This window comes from Ptiloglossa arizonensis, chromosome 2 (genome assembly GCF_051014685.1).
Source record: "Ptiloglossa arizonensis isolate GNS036 chromosome 2, iyPtiAriz1_principal, whole genome shotgun sequence".
In the NCBI taxonomy this organism is placed as follows: domain Eukaryota; kingdom Metazoa; phylum Arthropoda; class Insecta; order Hymenoptera; family Colletidae; genus Ptiloglossa; species Ptiloglossa arizonensis.
Genome location: NC_135049.1, coordinates 21,689,596 through 21,713,729, shown reverse-complemented (window position 1 = coordinate 21,713,729; position 24,134 = coordinate 21,689,596). Strand labels below are relative to the sequence as shown.

Below are 24,134 nucleotides of genomic sequence, written 5' to 3'. Positions count from 1 at the left end.
TCCTGCGAGTTTCTGGTGCACGCGCGAATTTCCGCGTAGAGAAAAGGCGGGAAGAACGTTCCACGAATACCTCGTGGAAGCTCGCCGCGTCTTTTTGCAAGGGGGTAGCGAAGTTTCAGCGCGATCCGCGAGCGTGGCTTTCGCCACCGTTGCAATTAACTCGATATTATTACCTCTCGCATAACTCGGCCGTAAGTTACTCGCATTCTTCGCATCCTGCCACCGTATATCTCCCTCGCGCATCTGTAGAAGTAATAAAGGCGTAATTCCATCTTCCACCCTGGCGCCGTTTTCCTACACTCCTTTAACCGGTTCTCTACCCCGGGTTTTCTGTAGCCTCACCTCCCCCTCCCCGTTACCGGTTTCCCGTCTCCTCGCGACCGTGGAAAACACGCCGACGAAACAATTTCCGTTCCACCCGGCGATATTCTCTCTCTCTCTCTCTCTCTCTCTCTCTCTCTCTCTCTCTCTCTCTCTCTCTCTCTCTCTCTCTTCGTTGGTTCTCGTTACTCGGCTCGGTCGGTTTTTATGGCGGAAGTCGGTTCTTATCTAATTTCGACGGCGCCTCTCCCGGGCGTGTTCCCTGTTCGATGAAAGTGGCTTCGGGCTCACGGGCCGCGCGTTTGCACGATCTATTAACGCCTTTGGCGGCCCTTACCCCGTCCTTGGAACCCTCTTCGCGTTATCGAGAGTCCCTTTGACGCTCGGTTTCCCTCTTACCGAGTTCGTCGTTTCGCGCGGCCCGTTCGTCCGTGCATCGCTCCGCGGAGGAACGCTGGAAAGGCGATCGAGCGGAGGAGGAGGAGGAGGAGGAGGGAACTTGGTAGCCGCGATAAAAGCGAGGGATCCCTTTTTTGTTTGACCGGGAGAGCCTTTTCCGAGCTGCTCGCTCGCGTTCCCATACCGAGAAACCTCTTTGCTCCTCGTTCCACGGAGCCGTGGCGAGTTTCCGGGCGAGAAGTGGCTGCCTGGCTCGTGTAAACACGAACAGGAGGGTGTACGGGGCGCCGCGGGGCGAGGGAGACTCGCGGGAATGCGACGACTCCGCTCCACGGATAATCCGTAAGTGGCTGTTTTGTGTCTGGCGCGTCGTGTCCGTTCGTCCGCGTTCCTCGCGTCGCGCGGAGTCGCGTAGAGTCGCGCAGAGTCGCGCAGAGTCGCGTAGAGTCGCGTAGAGTCGCGTCGAGGGGGCTGTGCGCGCGCATCCACGCCGCGAACCGACGATTCTCCCGGTGCGCAACGCGGCCGCGCGCGCGCGGTCGATCGTGCCTCTCCCTATAATTTCCCCAGCCTCTGGCCGTTTCCCGGATGGCTGCGATTCGAGACGCGGTAATTGTAAAATTAATTTCGCTACAAAGTAGAGAACCGCGCGCGGGAACAGGTTCCGCTCTCGCGCGAGTCGACGCCTCTTCTTCTCTTCCTACCAGCCCTTCGCCCCTTTACCGCCTCGCCGGTCCCCCGTTTCCCAGCGACCGAGACCGCGATCCTACCGGTTTGCTCCTAGGCGAGCGGGTAATCCAATTACCGGTGATTTTTTCGCGACCGAGGCGAGCAATATTCAACGCGATATTAGAGATACGTAAATGGCCGGGGAAGCATCTACGCGTCGGACGATCATCGAGGCAATTTGCACGAAATTAAAATGGCTATGGTGTTTCGCCCGTCCTCGGAACGAGACAGGGCCCGCGGGAGGGATGATTGCGACAGGTGTAACCGCGTGTCGCGGACCGCGGGTACGGGGAACGCGTCCCCCTCAACGGGGCCTCCCGTCTCCCCCCACCCCACCCCATCGACCCCTTGGACCGGTAATCTGAAACATCGGGGCGTTTCGATCGCGCGGCCGCCTATCGGATCGCGTAATAACAGGAAGGCGCGCGGCGATCGCGGTAATTAAAACACGGCACGTTGTAATCTTCGGTCCATTAAAGCCCATCAATTACGCGTGGCTGAACCCCCTCTGGTACCCCCTCTCGACCCAACCCCCTTCTCGCAACGAGCCGCATCTCGGAGCGGATCTCGGCCAGCCAGTGCATAATTCAGGACGTGTTTCGCGATAATGGTCCCCGGGACGGGTCCGTTGAATCGATAGGTTTCCTGGAAAGGGACTCTAGTGATTTAAGGGCTCCGACGGGGCCCGATCCTCGCGGATCTTCCGCCTCCTCTTCTCGATTAACATTTTTTCTTGCCCGGGCCCCACGACCGATCCTTTTGCGCGGGCCCGGGCCCGCGTCGCGTAATGAATTCTATTATAAAGTCGATCTCGGGAGAAATTAATTGACAGGAAACGCCTCGGCGGTTCGTTACGCGTCTATTCGTTGCGTACGAGCGAGACAAAATGGCCGAAACCGCGAACCATCGCGAGTACTTTTCTATGCCCGGGTCTCGACACCGGGAATCGTCGACGGGTGTTTCCGGTGGCTTGAAAAACCCTCTTTTTCACGCGGAGGAAGCAACCATATTTGCGCTACAGAGGTTTCCAATGTTTTCTTCCGCAAACTCGGGACCCTTTATCCCGGTGGAAACCTTTCGTGTGCAAATATCACTTATTGCGGGAAATTGTGTACTTTTCGATACACCGGGAAGAAGTAAAAGAGATTTCAAATTTGTGGAGGAAAATATTGGAAACCGCAAAGGTTTCCCAACACCTCTGAAAGACCTGTTCTCCTTCTTCCTGGTGTATCGAAAAGTACACAATTTCCAGCAATAAGTAATATTTGCACACCAAAGGTTTCCACCAGGAAGAAGAATAATAATAAGAAGAAAAGGTTTTAAATTTATGGAAGAAAACAATGGAAACGACAGAGGTTTACAATGTTTTCTTCTACAAACTCGAGACCAGTTCTTCTTCTTCCTGGTATATCAAACAGCGCGCCGTTACCGCGCAATAAGTAATATCTGCGCGATAAAAGGTTTCCACCGTGTTTTTTTCCCCCCCTCCGGTAAATTCGAGGCCCCCGCGATCGTACGGAGGGCCCAGCCAATGGGACCGTCCCGTTTCGCAATCCCACGGCGAAGAATCGCCCTCCCCTTGGTTTTCTTCTCGACGTGGCTTCGAAAGGGAAAAGAACCGACGCGCCGCGATGTTTTACGACGCGAGGACGGAAGCTTATCGCGGTCTCTGCGAAAAGCGAGCGCGAAATTTCTCAGGAATTCAAGGTGCGCGCTCGCGTGGAATCGACGCCAGTTTCCCTCCTCCTCCTCCCTCCCTCCCTCCCTCCCCCACCCTTTCCCGATGTCATTATCTCCCCCCGTGGCGGTCGTCGTTCGGATTTATAACGCTACTTAGACGGTTCTTCGTGTTCATCGGACGTAAAGCGAGCGTAACGTCGTTGCCGTGGCAATCTCGCCGGGTTGTGTAATATTTTACGTTTCCGGCGTGCTCTTTCTCGACTTCCCTCACGGGTAACGCCCCACCACCTTCCCTCGGCACCGAGAAAAAGGAAACATCGAAATACGAAAGCGATCGTTCCCTCGAGAGTGAGTGAGTACGGAAGGGGCGAAAAAATCGCGTCCGATCGCCTCCTCGAAACGACGCGAAAGAAACAACCACTCGTCTCTTCGTTTCTCGATCATTTGTCTTCGCTCGCGTTCACTCCGTCCCGGCGTTCGTTCTCTCGAAAGAACATTGGGCGCTTCCGTTATCAGGTGTACCTCGCTTCCCGGCGTTATTATCGGCAGACGCGGTCAGTTACGATCCAGGGAGCGCCGGAAATTGTCCGTTACGAGGAACACCGGTGATTAATTATTATGCAAACTAGCGGTATCCGCGTTCCTGGTCCTTTAAGCGTCTCGAAGATGCCGGTGCTCCTCTCGCGGTATGGTCTAATGGCGCGTCTTTAGAACACTGTTGCGACGTTTGAAAGAGACGGTGCGACGCGGACTGACATCGTTGCCAAGGAGAATGCAGAATGCTCTTCCGAGACGGTTTTTGCTTTTTATTTTTTCTTTTTTTTTTCTTTTTTGCTTGCACCGAGCGATGTCCAAGCTCGACGGTCGTCGTCTTCGCGCTTCGAGGATCGTTCTCTCGTCGACTCGTACGGTGACATTTTACGACGCGCGTACGCAAGGAAAATCGTTCTTAATTATCGTCGTCCGAGCATTACGATCGAGACGCATCGCGACGCAGTCGTAAAGATATCGGAGAGCACGTCGGTCTATTAGTCGTAGCTCGAGAAACGAGAGTCGATATCCTTGTTACTCGATCGAACGAGACAGCTTCGGGTAAACGATTTTACCGCGATGTTCGTTTTTTAGTCTTGGTCCGACCGATAATATCGGAGCGTACGGATCTCTCGGTGTCGTAATATCGGTAAATTTCTAACAGGACATCGATAGTCTGGTATTTTAGTGGCGAAAGATTCGTGAATGTGGATCTTCGAGATATGCACGAGGAGATTGAAGATTTTGAAGGATAAATATTGTTTCGAGACAACGAGTAGACGTTGAAGATTTTGAAGGATAAATAATTTTGAAGTAACGAGGACGCAGCGAAGATTTTCGTGGTGAATAGTTTCGAAACAACGAATATACGTTAAAGACTGAAGGATAAACAATTTTGAAGTAACGAGGACGCATCGAAGAATTTTCGTGGTAAATAGTTTCGAAACAAGGAATATACGTTAAAGACTTTAAACGATAAATAATTTCGAAGTAACGAGGACGCAGTGAAGATTTTCATGGTAAATAGTTTCGAAACTATGGATAGACGTCGAAGACTTTAAACGATAAATAATTTTGAAGTAACGAAGATGCATCGAAAATTTTCGTGGTGAATAGTTTCGAAACAACGAATATACGTTAAAGACTTTGAAGGATAAATAATTTTGAAACAAGGAACACGCATCGAAAACTTTGAACGACGAGTAATAATTTTAAACAACGAATATACGTCGAAGATTTCGAAGGATAAATAATTTTGAAACAAGGAACACGCATCGAAGACTTCGAACGACGAGTAATAATTTTAAACAACGATCCACGGTTACTAGTTCAGCCTCCTCGATCGTTTATTCCCCTCGAGGCATTACTCGCGATTTGCGTTAACCGCGGATTCGTCGCGGCCTCGATCGGTCTCGCGGCAAAGTTCATCGTCGTTGAATCGATGTCCCTCGAAGACGCGACACGAACGAAGATCGACGTCGAAGAGGCACGTCGAAGAGGATGACAAACCTGCATCGGGTTCTCGGGAGTTATACGTCGGGAATGCGTAGCATGCTCAGATTCCGGAATGTCGATTGGTCGTCCCGGCGAGGCGAATTATGCCAGGGTCTCGAGGGTCTCTTAACGCCTTTGCGAGCCTCGAGAGCGAAGTCAGAAGAGGAAGAAAAGGGCACGGGACGCGTACGAAGTAAGAAATTGCGTATATCCATCGACGAGGTCTTGGATGTTCAATTTTAAACGACGTCGAGTACGCTTCTTCGAACAATATTTTCGATTACTATATTTGTCCGTGAGACGATATCGTCGAGCAACAATTTCGACCAGTGGTTTGCGCAATTTTTCAAAGTAGTCTTCCCGAACCAAAAAAAAAAAAGAAAAGAAAATTAATTCAAAATTGAGTTTCCTTCGTCGATCTTCCCGGACCAATTTTGAATTCTGCAATTTTCGCGAAGTAAAATTTACCATGGATCAACGTCCCTGCGTTATCGAAATAATTCCATCGATAAAGTTATCATTTAAGTTATCTCCGTGTTCCGTTAAAAAGAAATCGTTCGAAGAGATTGGTTAAAAATATCTCTACGTACTCAAACTGTTCTCTTTGTCCCCGAATCGATTCACGGTTCGCTTATCCGGGTGCTCGATCGATGGAGGATCGCACGGGAAAGGATAAAAAACGTCGAGTTTCCGATCCCTCGAAGTATCCGAGAGCATCTTCGCGAGCGATGAAGTCGTTGATCTAATCGTATCGGTCGGGGCACGAAGTAAGAAAATGTTTTTGCCGCAATTGTGCGATTACCATCCCGGCGCGCTCGCTCGATAGAAACATTGATAAAGCACCGGCTACGGGAGCATGCGCGAAACGCGAGGGTCCGCGGCGCTCTTTTTCAAGAAATTGCAGAGCCCAGAACCGACATTAGAGATCCCTCGATACTCCGTTTCGAAGTACCGTTTCCATCGAGACCGATGCTTCGAGCGTGCGCTTCCATGCACGCCCGGCTCTCTAATCAGAGGCGGGCACGATACGGGAGTGTATCCAGCCGGAGTCCGGGCCCGAGGATTCGATGCAAATACGAGGACGCGTTGGTACCGCGTGTACAAACAGGGGAATAATTAGAATGATAATGGTAAAGCGTGCCCTTCGAGAAACGGAGAAGGTACCCCGTTGAGGGGTTCGTTGGTACGTCGCGGATGGACTTCGCCGCCGTTCCTCGGCCTGTTTGCGCATCGGGAAACCCTCCAAGTTGCTGCATCGGTCTCCCCGGGACGTGTTTGCCCTACGTTTACGTGGAAAGCCTGAAACACCGAGTTTGCTTTAGGTGCGCCGTCCCACGGACGCGTTTTGTGCCCGGTCGACTATCTTCGAACGGACCCTTAAGTTCAAGGTACCGTGCCACTTAGCGAGACAATGTTGAGTGTAAACAGGACGCCCGGTATCCTGGCTAGGCTTCGTCGTTCGTTTCTCTTCACCGTGGGAATCCTCGACGACGACCACGAAGACGACCACGAGGACGATCGTGCGCGGATTTCATCGAAGTTCCGAATCGGTGTTCGTTCTCCGCTAGCGATCGAGTCGCTCGACTCGTCGCGATCGACGCTACGCTTACTCGTGGTCAGTAGTGGGGTCTCACGCGACCCACGCCGATGTACTCCACCGATTCGAACTTGAAAAGGAAACGTTCGTTTGTTTGCCGATTCGAACGAAATTTGACAAGTTTGTAATATAGGAATTTCTACGCCAGAATTACTCCTTATCGAGTTTCGTCAAGTCTCTTTTTCCAAAATTTACTCATTTTTCTCGTAATCGGTAGTGTAATATTATAATATTATAAATTCCGGTTACGATTGTTGTACACGTGGATCGATGAGCTTATAGAGTGTCGTTAAAATCGACGAGGATCGATATCGACGTTCTTGTTGATTCCAGATCTTTAGTCGCTTTGCTACTGACGCAACTGAATTATTTCCGACCTAATTTCCACTGTTTCTACGTAAGTTTTCATCCAGAACGTTCTTACGCGTAGAATTCTCTTTGAATTTTCCGACTCTGTAATTTTTCGACATTGGTATTTCGTCGCGCTGGGATAAAACTGTCCGCGGTACGAACAACCGTTCGTAGATCTCTGTTAATAATTCGAGGTTAGAATCCATCGTCGAATTTCGATCTGGTGGAAAAGACGTCGCGATGTACGACGTTAACGGTGATGTCGCATTCTGTGGCGATATCGCGCCACGAGCATCCGCAGGTGACGAATCAGGAAATGACGCGTCGCGGTGATCCGGTCGCGCGTTCGGACAAGCCGTCACCTTCGTCTTGCGATTCTCCGTAAGGTCGGGGTGAAGGAACCTTAATGACTGGATACCGAGAGGACGGGGACGAGAGTTAAAGAAACGGTGATCCTGTCCTCCCTGGAAGAGGCATGCGCACCTGTGTCGAGCTTTACCGAAGCAAACGTGCCCGATCCCTTAGCGAGTCACGATGGGGGCCCAGTCTTCTTGTACAAGGTTTTCAGATCGACGCGACATCCCGACTAGGAAACCGGTACAAGGAAGTGTGGGGCGATAGCTGGAAGAGCTTGCGCGTCCTGGGAAGTAGCTACGACGAATGTACATGAGATTTCGCGGAATCGAACGTGACTCGTCGAGTTTTGCCGTCACCTGAAACGCGAGCGAGCGAGCGAGCGAACGCGCGAGCGCGTGCGCCATTATCGTCCCTAGTTCGCGCACCGTTTGGAAAATACATTGGAAAGCGAGACCGCCTCGAGACGAGCGAACGTTCGCCAACACTTTTGGGAAAGCGTCGTTCTGTTCGATGGAGAACCGAGAACACTCGGTGAAAGCGCGATTAACTTTCGTTAATACGAAAATCCAGCGATATTAAAATGCGAACATTCACAGGACGATTTCACCGGTACGAATAACCAATTAACTTTTTTTTATCGTACGTTTAACTAGGATGAATTTAGAACAGAATACCGTCCAATCGGAGCAACGTTCCGAGGGATTTTCAGGTCGACAGTGGACCGTTTGCGAGCCACAAAAGGGAACAAGAAGAAAGGCGGTTTCGAGCGCATCTAGAACGAGGGAGTCCATTATCCTCCTGGTCCAGGTGGCGCGTCTCCCCTCGTGAAAAATACGACGGGTCTGTCTCGTGATTAATATCCGTGCATCCGGCTGGTTCGGATAATTTTCGCTTCGCGCAGCGCCGCGAGCTGTTAGCGTTGTCGGTGACGCGCAAAGAAAACGAGAAGATCGCCGAGGTCGTGTACGAACTGGCCAACGGGACACCGTTGTTCCGGTGACCCTCTATAAATAGAATGGCGGAGAGCTTGATGATCAATATTCGTACATCCGGTTGGTGGAACGATCCGACGGATATTCCTACTTGAATTTCATAAGAAGTAAATATTTTCGTGCGATAAAAACCGGCTACCTCGCTTCTGATGCGTCCGATCGCTCTCCGATATTTACGCATTTTGCGGAAACGAATTCTTTACGAAAACACGGACGTCGCGTCTTTACGAGAAAATGGAACTAAATACGAGATTTAAAAAAAAAAAAAATGCGATATCCACGATTCGTCGCAGCGAGACTCGAATCGAACACGGTTTCGTTGTTTTCAATTTTCACGATGGAGGGAGAATTGGTAAAAAGAAGATTATCCGAAAAGGGGAACGGTGGGTACGGAGGGGCGGGTGTTATCGACATCTCATTGTTACGGAGAAAACGCTGCTGAAACGGCATACCGTCGGAGATAGCCTCACGATCAGAATAATGCCGGTCGGTGTAGTTGAACGAGGCAACCGGAGGTGTTAGTGGACTATAAAGAGAAGCAGAAGAAAGGTCGGCTCGTGCACGAGCCACACAGCGGGACACTGTTGTCCCCGTGGCCCAGGTGCAGGGCCACCCTCGCGTCCCCTCTCCCTCTACCCCTCCGTTCCCTCGGCTGCTGGCCCTCTGCGAACACCACGGCAGAAAGGTTACTCGTCGAAGAGGCAGCGCTGCCGGACCGGTAAAGATCGACTTCTTGCCCCGAGGACAAGGCGCACGGGAATGAATGTGGCGACGGTGAACCGGATGCGAGCTTGCGAACCACGAACCAGCCACCCAGCTTAGGGCCAGTGGAGTTGTCTTACCCCGTGTAAGAACCAGATACGATCTCCATCGACTTCTGCCGCCCATTGGGGCCCACCTTCGGGGACAGGTTCATGCGACGACAAAACCTGTCGACGTTCCCGACACGTCAGCCTTGAAAGGATGATAATAGCTCGGTAAGGACACTCGCGAATCCCGCGCGTCGTTGGACAATCGGCCCTGGTAATCGATACCTTATAAATGGTATCGTCGGTCCCCGACTTAGTTGCCCGCACGCTAGTTCCGCGGGCAATAGTAATTAACTTTTACGGCCCCCGGGGTTCTGTCGATTCGAGATACCGCCCGGCGAGCCGATATTTAAGCGATCGAAACGGAGTGGGGGATATAATAACATCCTTCGTACCGCGATTTTGCGGGTCTGATTCTCCTCCAACGAGATCTTCCACCGGTACGGCTCGATCGCTTAGAAAAGCTCCCGCGTGGGAGGGGTCTCGGCCTCCACGGGGAGACCGAGTACCGAGAACGAGACTCGTTGGTAAAAGGGCTCGAAAGTTGTCCACAATTTCACTTATCTTCGAATGTCGATCCCGGAACGGATATTCGAGAATTTTTATATTTCAATGTGTTTAGTTATAAGAGAATCAAAGTCTTGGAGTTTGCGCGATCGGGGAAGGTGGTGTCTTCGTATCGATTTCTCTTTATCGAGAAATATGATCGAGTCTCGCGCGTGTTGCGAGCGCACAACGATTCATCGAGTGTCAACAAAAATTGTCAATTTTCCCATCGATTCCATCGAAGAGAAATCGCGAAGCGTTTTAAACGAAACTTATTAGAAGAAATGGCAATGTTTGAACGAAACCGAATAAAAAACCCGGCAAAGTGTTTCAACTTATTAAAAGAAAATTGTATCCAAGCTTCGCAAAGAACGGAGATTAAAAAAACGAACCAAAATCGTGAGATTCTACGGGGCACGAAAATACAACGGAAACCAAATGGAAACTCCATCCACGGTGACATTCGACGGGGAGGAAAAGCTGGATCGGCGTTTTCCGCGATCTTTGCCAGATCGTCGGTCCGTAAGCGTATAGGGAGACCTTTTTAAGAAACGTTGTCGATATTGTACGATTTCCTCTGGACTTCTGGCGCCGAATTCCCATGAATTCCGTTCTGGAATAAGGGTCGCGCGGCTGGCGCGCGAGCTCGAGTCTCTCCTCTCGTTTCCGATATTACACCGAGGGCGTACCAGGGCTCGATATCGGGGTGTTGTCGGCAGCTGCGTCGGTCGTGCCGGAAAATGGAGAAAATCGTGGACAAGGAGCAGACGTTGCGTAGCGAGAGGTAAGGAGTACGAGGGAAAGGGTACGCGAAGGGAAGAACTCGGTAGGAAAAAGGATAAGTCGGAGCCGACGGTGCCGAAGGGGGGAAGGAAACGCGCTACTCTTCCTACTCGGTTCAGGTAGAACGGCCGAGGTGGAGCATACTCTGTTACTATCTTATTACAAGCCTCCGCAAATGGTCTTCATCAAGGTAAGACCGTGTTCTACCAGCCTCGATGTTTCCTCCTTCTTCTTTTCTTTCGCCTCGTCTGCCTCGTCTAACCTTCCCCCCTTTTTTTCTCTCGGTTATTTCTACACCGTCAGCGTGCACTCGAGAGGAGAGGACGAAGGTGGATGACTTTCGTTCGTGGTGGCTGGCGACCACGTCGAACGGAGGAGAGAGGCCCCGTTGAAGAGAGACTCTCGAGGATGAGAACGAAAGAGAGGTGGGTTCGACGTTATTAATCTCGGAATGGCCGTCACGCGCGACGACGGTCGTGGTGGTTTCGTCCTGGTGCATCAGGATGGACAGATAGGGAGTACCAGCGGCCGTGTTCTTCCAGAGTTCATTCTTCACGGTCGAGTGACTTTTGCGTATATACGAACGCCCGGACGATTAACGATCGTACCGTCGTTGCGCTCGTTAAGCGACAGTTTCTTTTCCACTCGAGATGAGGAACGAGGCGGCCGGCCGGCCGGCCGAAGGAGCGCAGGAGGGACCGACCGGGAGGACGAACGAGGAGGAGAGGAGATGAAACTGGTACACCGAGATCATCCCCTTGGTCGAAGACGAATGATCCGGACCGAGAGACCGGGATACATTATCGCTGTGTGCGCGGAGCTCTGGCTGCACGAGCTCACCGGCGACACTTTCGTAGAATCGTGGATCGAGTACGTGACGACGATGGCGATCTGGAAGAGGTCCTCGAGCCAAGGTCGTACGACTAATAATAACTCCCGGTAGGCAGGAATCGATTTACCCACGTATCACGACCAGCCACGAACCAGGACGACACATGTGGCCTCCTCGCTGCTCGTTCCCTTCGGAACGGTCCTACGCGCGGTCCTTTCGCTCCTTCGATATTCAATTATGCATCGATGGTTTCGCGACCCTCCCCGACACGAGCCTTCTTCGAAACTCTCGAATCGCTACGTAACGATCGACCAACGAATTTTACGATCGTACGCGATTCGATAATTACGTTCGTTAATTTACGAGCAACTCGTGATTCTCGAGTATCGCGAGAACGAACGTGCAACGAACGTTTCCCTCTTTCGCGCAAAAGATTACTAATTAAATTTCCCAACGATGTTACGCGGCAACAAGGTTGCAAGGTGGTCGTGAGTCAGTATCGATTTGAATTTTTTTATCCGTTCGAAACGATAGAATTCGTCCCTGAAGACGCAAAGTTACAGCGTACTCGTTCTTAACGATCGTCGGAGGAAATATCGGAACGAACGTTGGGAAATCGTATCGACGAGATCGTTCGGCCTTCGCTCGGTGAATTTATCGGGAACTTTACGAAATCGTCTCAAGGTGATCGCGTTTTGGAACGCGAACGGTTCACGGACCCGAAGTTCACCGGGACGATTTTCTCCGGTGTAAAATTTTTCTCCACGGTCGTCGAATCGTTGTTGTTGCACGCTTGAAATTCCTCCTACGTCGTTCGAGAGCCGACTCATCGCCGACCGGTAATTTTTCGATACATTGTTGTAAATTGCGCTTATCCGCGATAACCGTGATTCATCGACAGCCTCTTCGCTTTGATTGATGGAATAATTTTCACGCGAACTCGAACAGACGAATAACGCTCCACGGTTGCCAACCGGCCGGCAACGATCAATCTCTCGGAGAAAATCGACAACGATCGTCCAGGAAATGTTTAACGAGCGATTTGAATAAATTTTCTGGCCGGACCACTGCTCTATCGGAACGTTTCGTTCGGATGTTGGCGAGCGAGCGTAACGAAACACCGAACGGAACACGAACGAATATTATCGGGCAGCGATTCCATTAGGTTCGTAGAAAATAGAACATGGTCGGGCAAGCGTGCACTGGTCGTTGCATAATTTTCAATTAGCCCATTGCCAGCGAGTTTTTCTCGTTTCTCTCGTTTCTCTCGCGCAAATAATCGTGCGAAAATCCCGACAACAATCGTAGGAAGCGATGGGTAGGGTACGGACGAAGATCCACATGTACCGGTGACTGTGTCGGCCACGGGGGGATTTCCTATGTGTCACAGTTCCGCTCTATTTTCCGTTCCACGCTCGAACCAAACGGATGGAAAAATAGAAGAAAAATCGACGCGTTCTCGAACGTCTAACCCTGCACTCTTCGGGGAAATTTTGACCCGCTCACGGCCGATCGAGCAATCGTTGACCCGTTTTCGTTGCAATTTACCAGGCGTTTTAAATAGAAAAACAACGAATCAAGGAATCTGTAAACGTACTCACTTGGAATGAAATTCAATATCTGGGTCAGAACGGACCCCCGGTACCCGATGGATCGATACCGCGGGCGGGTTAACGACGAAAACAATTTGCGAGGGAATAATTCGAGAGAACGAGGGAACTCGACTCGATGGCTACCATACACACTCTCTCGGGTCGTTCCTCGGCAGAGATCGTCTAATGGCGTTAAAGCAGAAACTAAGCACCGGTTAGAAAATTTACCGTTACGAGGGGCCGATTACCATTCGAGATTAGTTCTCACCCGAGATCGCGTTTATATCTGCCCGTAGATGTTCGAGGCACATTTTTATCCGTCGTTCGGATTAAAACGGCCGTACTCGCGTGCGTTTCATCAACGGTAAAGTTCCATCAATTCCCGTGGAATTTGTATCTGCCACGGTACCGCGATATCGTATCACGGAACCCCCTCGTTTAACCAGTTCGTAAATCGTTGTTCCACGTACTCGCCTTATACCACGAGAGGCGGCATCCCCCACCCTCGAATTAACCATAAATTCTATAATCGAGCGGAATTCAAATTACACTCCGTTAGACCACTTTCTTCTCTCAATTCACGAACGAGATAACAACCGAGCCACGATCGATCCTCGATGCAAACCGGGCACGGGCCACCACGCGGACTGATTCTACAGGTCGTTTCACGAAATCTGGACGCAATTTCGTTGCTAAAATCGACCAATGGGGGGACAAAGATTAACCGTTTACGCTCGAAGGAGAATCGTTACAACGAAACTTTTCTTGTGGAAAATTATATGCAATTTCTACTCGAATCACTTCGGGTTGTTTTACCTTTCGAGATTATCTCATGCAATTTCGGGAGAATTTTCGGTGAACTCGATCGACGAATTCAAGATCAATTTCTTCCGCGACGAAGAAGTTTCTCGGAACGTGAAAATTACTCGCAACGCGTTCAACGTAAGTCTTCTTTGTATCGACGTTACGTACGTTCTTACATTTTACGAGAATTCGGCGACGAAGCGTCTCGAAACTTTCCACGATCGCAACACTACCACCGAGAGAGTCTTTCGAGCGTAAATAATCAATAGAAACGGTTCTTGTTTCCTCCGATTAGGTTAATTCAATCGTTCCTCGTTCACCGCGAAGTTTTTCAAATATATTATCCTCGCGATTGCGTCCATCGTTCTGTAAATCTTCCGCGGCCGCGCAATTCCCCTTTTCGATATTCCATTCGATCGGCGTTCGATGGAGGTTGACGTCACGAAAAAAACCCAGAATGGTCCCGCGTTACGTCAAGTGTACACCGTAGAGGTAGGGGAACAGTCACGAGGTCGAAATCAGGATTTCGTTTCTCGTTAAAACGTGCGCGCGGCTCGACCTCGAGCGAGTCCACGACTCTGCTCGGTCGATTCGCGATCGTCTCGCCTTTAATTCGCTGTATAATGTTACGCGCTATTGTACTTAATTCCGCCACGCTTACGGTACCACCACGAGTATCGTGGTCGTGGTCGTCTACCGAGTTACCCTCTTTTATCGCCAACTTTGATAAATAACGACACAGGGGATCGAGGATGCGACCGAATATGGACGATTCGCGGAATCGAATACGCGTTGCTGGCAACGAAACGTTTCGATTCTCTATGGCTCATCTGTGTTCACCCGTCGCTTACCGGTTTCGAATCTGGAGAACTGGACGGTTTGGAACGGCTTTGGAAACAAGACCGACCGTCTCGTTAAATTCGAGAGCGCCGTTGAATTTATTCGACGCGTCGCGATATTTAATTCGGGACCGCTTGCAGCCGACGCGTCTCGAAAGACAATTCATTCGCGATCAGGTTTTAACCGTTCTTGTCCGTTCGGTGTGAACGTTAGGTAGACCAAGGTCAACGCGATTCGTATCGTAACGGTAGCTTCGAACTTTCTACCATCGTAACGTTTCGCGTTGCTTCATGGCGATCGTTTATTATCGCGACGCGATATTTTTATTGCTCGCGAAAAGCTCGATGGAAACTTTCAGCGAGGGTTGGACCGAGAGATCGCGACATCGTTTAGGAACCTCGAGAGGACGATAGAATACGTGTACGGTCGTTTGGAATTGCGTGTAAAAAGAAATCTTTCGATCTCGAAGATACCAAAGGTCTTTCGATCGATTTGGAAGAATAAAGAACCGCGAGAGTCGCATTTGCATTGTCCTCGGTCTCGGGTAACTCTGTTTCGAATTCACGTACGAAATTAATCGGTACACCTTATCTGAACGAACGTGTAGCCCCGCGCGAACGAAGCTTCGCGTCACCGGTAGTTTTTCATCGAAACTCATCCTCGGCGTCCAGTTGCACGTTGAGCTACGATCTTGTACGCGATACGCTCGAATCTATAACTGGACTCTAAATGCGGCAATAACATAGATGAAAGGCGTTAAACGCTGGACAACAGCGCGAACGCGGCCTTCGCATCTTATCTACGATCGAGCAGCACGCTAAAGATCTCGAAGAACGACGGTGTTATGAAATGGAACGATCTATAGGGGCCATTACACGACTCGATAAAACAGCCCCGGCAACCTGTTACCGGTTACCGGATTATTTCGTGAATAAAACGGCGAGCGTCGCGTGCGTGCCCGTGACTCGCCTTCTTTGTACACCATGGGACAGAGAGAGAGAGAGAGACAAAGAGAGAGAGAGAATACATGGTAGAGGGAACGCAGAGCGAGAAAGACGAGGAAAAAAGACGGATAGGTCACCGACCGGTTGTCACTGACGATTTTGTCGAGCGAACGACAAGTATGCCGACGTTATTAGAGCAACTAGGCCAATGGTGCAGGTTCACTAAACCGCCACGGACCGGTCACACCTTTATTTTCGTTTGCTTCGAGGCCCTAAAATATTTTAGGTCACCCGCAGACGCTCGACTAACCGAATTTCACCGACGAGTGATGTCTCGTTGTAAGGGATTCTTCGCGCGCGCGCGCGCGCGCGTTTCTTTCATTCTATTTCTTCCTTTTCGGCGAATCGATCGATTCGACCCAACGGGGACGATTCGAGGAGCGCACGTTCGAGGAGTCTCTTTTGGCGCGAGTAATGACGTTCGAGTAACAGTAACTCGCGAGCGAAAGGTTGCGACTTATGTTGCTTTGAAAAAAAAAAAATCAAAGTACAATGTTCGAAGCGCGCTCGTATTACCCGAGGTACCGGGAGACGATTTTTCCCTTGCAAATTTCTATTTTCGATTAATCAAAATTCGATCTCGGTACCTCGGATGAATTCACTGTTGAAAATTTCTATTAAAATCTCTCGTCAGTCTGTACCTCGAGGAATTCCCTCTTCATTATTCAATTTTCTATTATCTTTCCATAAAAAAACAAAACAAAAGAATACTGTCTTATGGAAACACGCTTGAACTCGTACGGTTATAGAAGTCTCCATGGAACGATCTCGACGCGTTTCTTCGCGAGTGTAGCGCTCGTTTCGCAGATCGCAGCGTTAAAGTCTCCGAGTGTCTTCGACTGGCGCGTGTGGCCCTCCAGGAATCAAAGTACGCGGTAATCGTCGCGAAAATTCACGAAGAAGGGTTCTCGACGATACCGAGGAGATTGGAGCGAACGAAATCGAGTCGGTGAACGTTCTGAAAACCGTTGCCGCGATACGTGCGACGAGTCCGAAACTCGTACGCTCGGGAACCGATCCTCGCGCACCCATTGAAATTCCCTCCGATCTCGTCTGGTGGCCAGAGTATCCGATTTTTATCGAGTACGCGGCTGGTTACCGAGCGGCGTTCATAAACCGCGTTCGACATCGGGCCACGGCCAGCCGCGCAAGGAATACGAAGTATCACAAGGTAAACCCATTCGTGGTATTTCGAGCGGCTGGGACGGAAACCGTTCGAGAACCGTTCGGAACCGTTCGGAACGCGTTCCTGTGAAACCGTGCCGCGTGTCGGTCGTATCGAGCGAGAGCCAGTGCGATTTATTCGAAAAATGGCGATTCCAACGCGCACGGTCGACTCGAGACATCGAATGGACGAAACGGTAGAAAATAATTGAACTTTAAAAAATACATCGATAGATATTTCATTACGAGATGGAATGTTGTAATAGTGTCAACGTGCAAGTTTCACGAAGTTTTAATTTTTCACATTGGGCCGAAAAGTATTTCTTAACCTTCAGTACTCCGAAGAGTCGAACACGGAATCGGTCTCGCGACGCGACACCCAGAGGGCGCACAAATGACGGTAAAATACGCGCAACCGCTGAATCACCGGGACGTAAAGACGCAAAGGAATCGAGCGAACTCGAAATTCCTGTTGCACGGTTACGCGATGGTACGGTGAGTAAGTGTTTATACGAGGATCGTAGACAATTAACGGCAACGGATTCTTAACTTTTAGATGGGAAAGTCGAGCGTGACGTTTGTGGCCGCATCGCATCCGCGAATGGAAAAAAAAAAGAAAGAAATAGAGGCAAGTGTACGAAAGGCCAGTGTAAATTTCCTCGCTCCGATTGTGCGATCTTGGACTCTACTCGCGAGATACGCGCGACGAGGAACGTGTTTCCAACGAAACGGAGCAATGTACGTTATCGACCCTGCAATACCGAGAACGTGAAAATTTTTAACCGAAGGTGAAGACACAATTGAAAAAAAGTAATAAAATTTCCCCGAGAAACTATAAATACGAGCATCGCGTTTCGAGGTTGATCTCCACGCGGTAGAGAAACGGTGGAATCGAACGTTCGTTACCGAGGGGATAGATGAAAAAAAAAAAAGAAAAAGAAAAGGGACGAGTCTCGAAGCCCCCCTTCGTGCACTGTTATTACGAACGACGCTGGTGTATGAATTTTACAACAATCGATGATCTTCCCGATCGTATCTCCGAGGGTATATATCGCTCGGACTGGTCGACGACGAACAAATGGACGCCGGTAATTGAACTTCTTTTGTTCCCCCCACCTAGCGGAATAGGAACGTACGTCTTGGTAAATTTGAACGGAACGGTGGCGAATAATCCCCGATCGTGACAGAAAGCCGATAGCCCGTCTTCCGTTTCCCCGAGACGGTCCCCGTGAATGCGGGTTTTCGAACCGATTCCCTCTGTGAAAAGAGTTCTCGTCAAAGGAAAATTGTTAAGCGCTCTCCTGTCTCGCGGTTCGTCCACTCGACGAGTCAATGGCCGTGCGTTCGAGTGAATTCCAAACGGTTCATTCGCATTTGCGCGCGCGCACGACACACAGAGAGAGAGAGAGAGAGAGAGAGAGAGAGAGAGAGAGAGGAGACACACTGTATCCAAATTCCGTTGATAATCGTGGGAGTAACCGAGCCGAGGAAGATTGTACGATGCGTCTCGGGGCTTTTTTTCAAAGATTCGGCGCCGCGACGCGACGAGGCGTGACGTCGAATTAGCACTTGGAAAGATTCGCGTCCCACGGTGTACACGTGCACGGAATATTAGGTACCCGGTTGGCTGGCCGCGCAACCAGCGTGCGAATAGACCCTCGAACGACCGCCAACTTCCTACAAATATTTGCACGGCGCTCTATTTATTCGTCGGTCCAACGAGAAACTTTTGGCGCGCAGTGAGTGCCAAAGATCGAAGAGACGAGAAAAATGTGGAGAAAAGGGGGAGTTGGGGCGTTCGGGTAAGAAAACAGGGACGAAGGGGGATTCGTGCGTAAATATTCGTCGAGAGGCGAAAGTGGAGAGCTGGGACGAGGAAGGGTGGAAGAAGAGGGAGAGTCGCTCGATAATAATGTACCAAAGGCTCGAAAGAACGGTGAGATTCGATCGTGGAGTATCTCTGTACTCGATTTTTGGGTAAAAATTGATACTTGGATCGAGACGTTATCGATCGAGGCGAGATGAGGGAAAATTCGCGCGAGGGGACGCGCGAGGAATTTTTGAATTCGAATCGAACGACTCGGCCATCGGCGAACGTTTAGCAGCCATGAATAATTGATCGTCTCTTTCGAAGCTTCCCTAGCGCGGCGCATACGGAATTTCACGGGCCGATGGCTCGAGTCGCCGTGCTCGATATTTTTAATACCCCTTTTTCAATACCAGACCAGGCCAGTGTCCGACGAACCGTCCGCGGGGATCTTCCTTTTTGAAACGTTATATACCACGCCGATAGAACGCGCTGCCTCTTTTTAATGCTCGATCGCTTTTAAATAGTTTCACGCTCAAAAGATGCGCTCCGGCGTTCTAACCGTTCTCGGTGGTACCACGTTCGCGAACGTTCAACGACGCTTTTCCGAGTCGACACTTAGCCGCGATGAAAACGATCGATCGATCGCGAAGCGACGGAAATAATTGAAAATCCACCGGTGACGCGAAATGGAATTAGATTAGGGGCAACTGACCCCGAAGAATATTCGAGAATCGAGTCACCAAAGCTCGAAGTATTTGCGTTCTTCGAGAAGGCGAAGAAAAAGAAGAGAACGCGTCGTCGATTTGAATTCGATGATCTTCTATTGAACGTCGATGGAAATCTTCGAGTTTCTCGACGCGAGATAACGGAGATAAGAATTGTCCAAAATCCTCGAAAAGTCGAGTGTACTCGGCGTTAAAAGTTTCCAAATTTTTAAAAGTATTCGATCTCGTTGGGCGCGAGACGAGAGACTAAAAGTGTCGAAAATCTTGAAAAAAATCGAGCCACCCTCGATAAAAGTGTTCGAGGCTCCCCGGTACGAGTCGAAAGGTGTGAAAAAGTACCCGAACGGTACAAAAATAACCAAGGTGCACTCGTTCTTTTCTTTTTCTTCCGAAAAGCATCGCGTCGCGCGACCGGAATCCGTGTCGTCTCGGTTTTTACCGTTTCGCGGGGGCCTACGTGATTCGAAGGTTCGCTCGAGCGGGCCCGAAACGGAGGTCCGCGGTGATGTGCGCGCGCATCGCCGGCACGAATTCTTGCCCAATGTCCGTAGTACACCGCGGATACTTTCACCGCGATAACGACCGTCGATCCATTTTTATTCGATGGCTCTACTCGCGAAATCGGCTGGCCCGTCTAACAACGTTCAGTCGCGGATCGTTTGCCGGATGGGGTTAGGGGGGAAGGAAACTCGAGTAAAATTTCAGCAAAGCGCAACAACAACAGGGCCTTAGGTTCCGGGCCGAGAACGTCGTTGCGGCTCGCGTGTCGTGCCAAGAAGTTGTGCGACATCGTTTCCAGGGGGTGCATTAAAGTCGAGAGAACCACCGGCTGCAAGAAAGCCGCGCGGTCTGGTCGTGCAAAAACTGATATTCGCCTCCGTGAAAGCTTCAAAGAGAGAGAGAGAGAAAGAGAGAGAAGGGAGCAAAAGCGAGGAAAAAGAACCGACTACCTACGCGCCGCGGGAGCCAGTTATTACTGGCGGCAATTAATTCCCGGTACGGCTAATTCGAAACCTGCTACCGTTCCGTTTAAAATGCAAACCGTCTCTTTTTCTCCGTCTGGCGCCGAACCGTTCGAACGACGACGGGACAAGATCGCGCTGGTTACGCCTCGACGAACATTTCGTCGAAATATTACGCGAGCTGGCCCCTCTCTCTCCGGTCGTTCCGCGATCGATCGCAATCGAGCCACCGCGCAGTAGGAGGATGGATCGATTTTCCACGGTTATTGCTCGCGGTTCGCGTGCACGGTATCGTTCACTTGCTACTTACACGCCATTTACTCTATTTCATTTTCGTCGCCGTGTCTAACGAGCTCACGGACCCCCGTTGTCCCTCGGTGTGCTGGCGTTCGCTCTCGCTCCCGCTCTCGCTCCCGCTCTCGCTCTCGCGCTCGCGCGGGGCCCCCCGAAGACGGTCTCGGTAATTAGCGTTTAGTAATTAGCAATTAGCCGGGTGAACCGTAGGCAAGAAGCCGGGTAATCAACGTATTGTACGAGGATGATGATCCTTCCGCCGCGTGGAAAACGCGCCGCATGCAAATGGCGGGCCGTTAACGGCCGTGTAGAAGCTTAACAGTTTGTCGGCCGTTGTCGCGTAAACGCGACGCTTCCGGACCCGCGGGTTCTCCAACGGTCTTCGATTCGTGTAACGCGGTAGAGTTGTACTTGGGTTGCTCGAGTGTTCGTATAATCGCTGGTTGAGAAATTGGTAGAGATCGGGGAACAATCGCGACGAAACTCGAAGTGGACGAAGGTTGTTCCTTTCGGTTAACAGTTGCTCCGGGAACTGGAAGCGGACAATTCCTCGTGTTCTCGGAACGTTGTCCAGAATTGTTTTCTCGACCCTTCGACGTCTCGGTTCGCGCTCAAAGTTACGAATATTCGAACGAAGATCAGCATACTCGAATACCATTTGAAAATAAATCACCGATTCTAAGATCAACTTAAGCGCAACTGAAGAAGTTACGCAGCGCGCGAGAAATCTGGGTCCATCGAGTACGGATGCGCACCGAACGCGCTCATGGGCGTCTCACGACCCTAACCAACGTTCACGCACATCGAATCGCGGTCAAAGGGTCGATAGATGAAAAGAAAAGACCTTGAATACCACGCGGATAGATTCGAAGTTACGGTGTTTCGAGCGGAAATGGCAGCAGGGTGTATCGAACTCGTAGCGTAAAGTATTCGCGGAAACGGTTCGCGTTGGACGCGAACGTATCGAATGGTACGTAATACCGAACTCGAAACTCGGAGTACACACGGTTACGGTCGGTTATCGAACTCCTATTACCCATGGAAATTCCTAGCGCTGCGTGAAATAGAAACACCAGCTAGCCTCTCGGCGATAATTAGCGGACGCGCGGTCGCGTAATTAATTGCCGGCGCGGTGTTGTATCCCCCCGGCGTAGGAGGCGAAGGAAAATCGTTTATCAGAAAGCCCGCGTTTCCTGGCGTGGTTGGCTCTTTACGCTCGGCGTCGGCGTCGGAGTCGGCGGCGATCGGCCACGCGCTCGCCTCGTCCGAGTCGTGATCGTAGATCGTAATGCAATCGCGACTTCACCGGCGCACCTCGACCGTGACAAATTCGTTCTCTTTATTCTCTCCGTGGCGAGCGAGGATCGGTTCGCCGCGGTGTTCTCCGGGATGGTTTTACCTTGCGAGGGGGATCGCGTACGAACTCGCGCGTGCACGCTCGGAATTGTCGTCGTGGACGCGCGCGTACCACGCGACTCGAGCACCGATCCACGGTTCGTTCGATCGTCGTCGAGGCGGGAGAAATTCGATCGTTGCACCGCGTTCACCTTGTCATAGTCTGCGTCGTCGTCGTCGTAGTTGTCGTCGTCGTAGAGGCAAGAAGGAAACCGAGGGATACAAAGAGGTTCCGCGCGCCTCTATAGATTCTCTTCTAGTTTACATTTCTCGTTTCCGTTGGCGCGTCGCTCACGGCGAACGATCCATTATTCCGATCCCTGGAATTCCTTTTGACTCATTATGCCGGCGCGCGTTCCAACGCGCGGCGGACCCTGTTTTATATTCCGTTCGGTTCGGTCCCCGCCACGGGAAAATCGATACAATTTCGGGCGTTCGCCCATTGTTCGCGAAACCAACGGTGAGGACCGATGGGGCCCCCCCTGGGACCTCGCGAATATTTCCTTTCGATCTTCCAGGAGGATAGATACGATTTAATTTCCGGGAGATCGAACGCGTCCGATTATTTTTCTATTCTCGGTTGTATTTCGCGGTGCGCTACGATTCGATTCTCGGGAGATCGAAAGTATTTGTTTCTTTGTTTTCTCTCGGTTGGAAAATTCGTCGATTTCTCGGTGACGTACCATAGGCGCGTTACGGTTTAATTACTCGGTGGACGAAACGTGTTCGGTTCGAGATCGCTCGATTTCGTCGGTTGTACATCGAGGGGGGTTTCGATTCGTTTCGGGCACGGTTTCTTAATCGTACGAGAGGCGTTCCCGTGCGCGTCCCGAGTAACCTTCGCGGTTGCAAGAGTCGACGCGCATACCTATTGCACGCCGTGTTGAATTATTTAGGCCCCGGACGCCTCTTCGACTCCGGATTCGAGCGGTCCATCCTCGTGGGCCGCGGGAGGAGAAGCTCGACCGGGATCGTTAGCCCGGCGACGATCGGAAAATCCCATCCCCGATGATCGACGTTTCGATTTCGATCGAAACCCGCGGAGTTCGAACGGGGAAAACGTGTACACCGGAGTTGACGATCGGATCGAAATCGTTTCCGCGGATCGTCGAGGTCGAACGTAACAGGTGTATATACTCCGATACGAAAACTCCGAGCGAATCCTATCGATCGACGTTCGAGACCTAAGCGGATCACTTGACGCGTCCCTTGAGCCCACCGCTCTTGCACATACGTACTTCCGGTGGGAGTAACACTTTCAGATCGGAATATCCCGCGGCGAAGGCACATTGTCACAGTCCATAGTATATCCACGGGACTAGCGACGACGACGACAACGACTAAGTCGACGACGACGACGACAATGACGACGTGGACGACGTGGACGAAGTGGAAGACGACGAGGAAGACAACGGACGAGAATAGAGGAGAAGGACGAGAGGGCGCCGCGCGTGTGTGTCCCCGTCGCGGACGAGTCACGGTGCAACAGAATCACTGATCTTGATCACTTGCGGTATCACACCGGATCGAGTACGAGAACGTGCGTACGCATTGTCGCGAGAACGTACGGCGTCACTTGTTTTTGTTCCACCCTTTCGCGAGATCATCGCAAAACGCACCAGCAATGGTCCACACTGTTTTAGATGAGACTTACCTATCCAGGACGGTCGTCGACGACGGACGACCCTGACGATCCCGATCCAACGAGACGTGTCCACCTCGGTACGACGCGGGCCGGCCTCGATCCGTGATTGAGAAATCGAACGCGGAACGCCGGAATCCCAGCCGGGCTCGGGGATCGAAACCGTCGACGGAACCTCCGCACTGACCGAAGCCGGGACGTCCCGACGGAAACGTCCTCGTTCGCGCGCGTTTTTAATCGCTCTTTTCTCTTATTTCGTTTCGTTCCGCGTACTAATTCTCCGTAACCGCTACGGGCGGAAACGGACGGGGTGGGGTGGGTGGGTGGGGGGGGTGGTTTTGCGGTGGTGTTGTTGGGGGTGGCCGAGGAGATCGGTCTCGTCGCGAGGACCACGGGGCACACCGAATGAGATTTCTCGCGCTCGTCGACTCGCACCCTCGTAGCCGAGCGTGATGCGAGTTCGGAGCGTGGTTCTTTCTTT

The 24,134-nt window shown here is 51.1% G+C and overlaps 1 protein-coding gene across 1 annotated transcript in view; it reads right to left on the bottom strand.

The window, feature by feature from the left end:
- Positions 1-23,781, bottom strand: part of LOC143143163 (uncharacterized) — a 64,692-nt gene extending 40,911 nt beyond the window's left edge. Inside the window, exon 1 of the mRNA XM_076304141.1 lies at positions 23,666-23,781. The gene's annotated coding sequence lies outside the window, so the exon portion shown is untranslated. The remainder of the gene's footprint in view (positions 1-23,665) is intronic.
- Between the last annotated feature and the right edge of the window lie 353 nt (positions 23,782-24,134).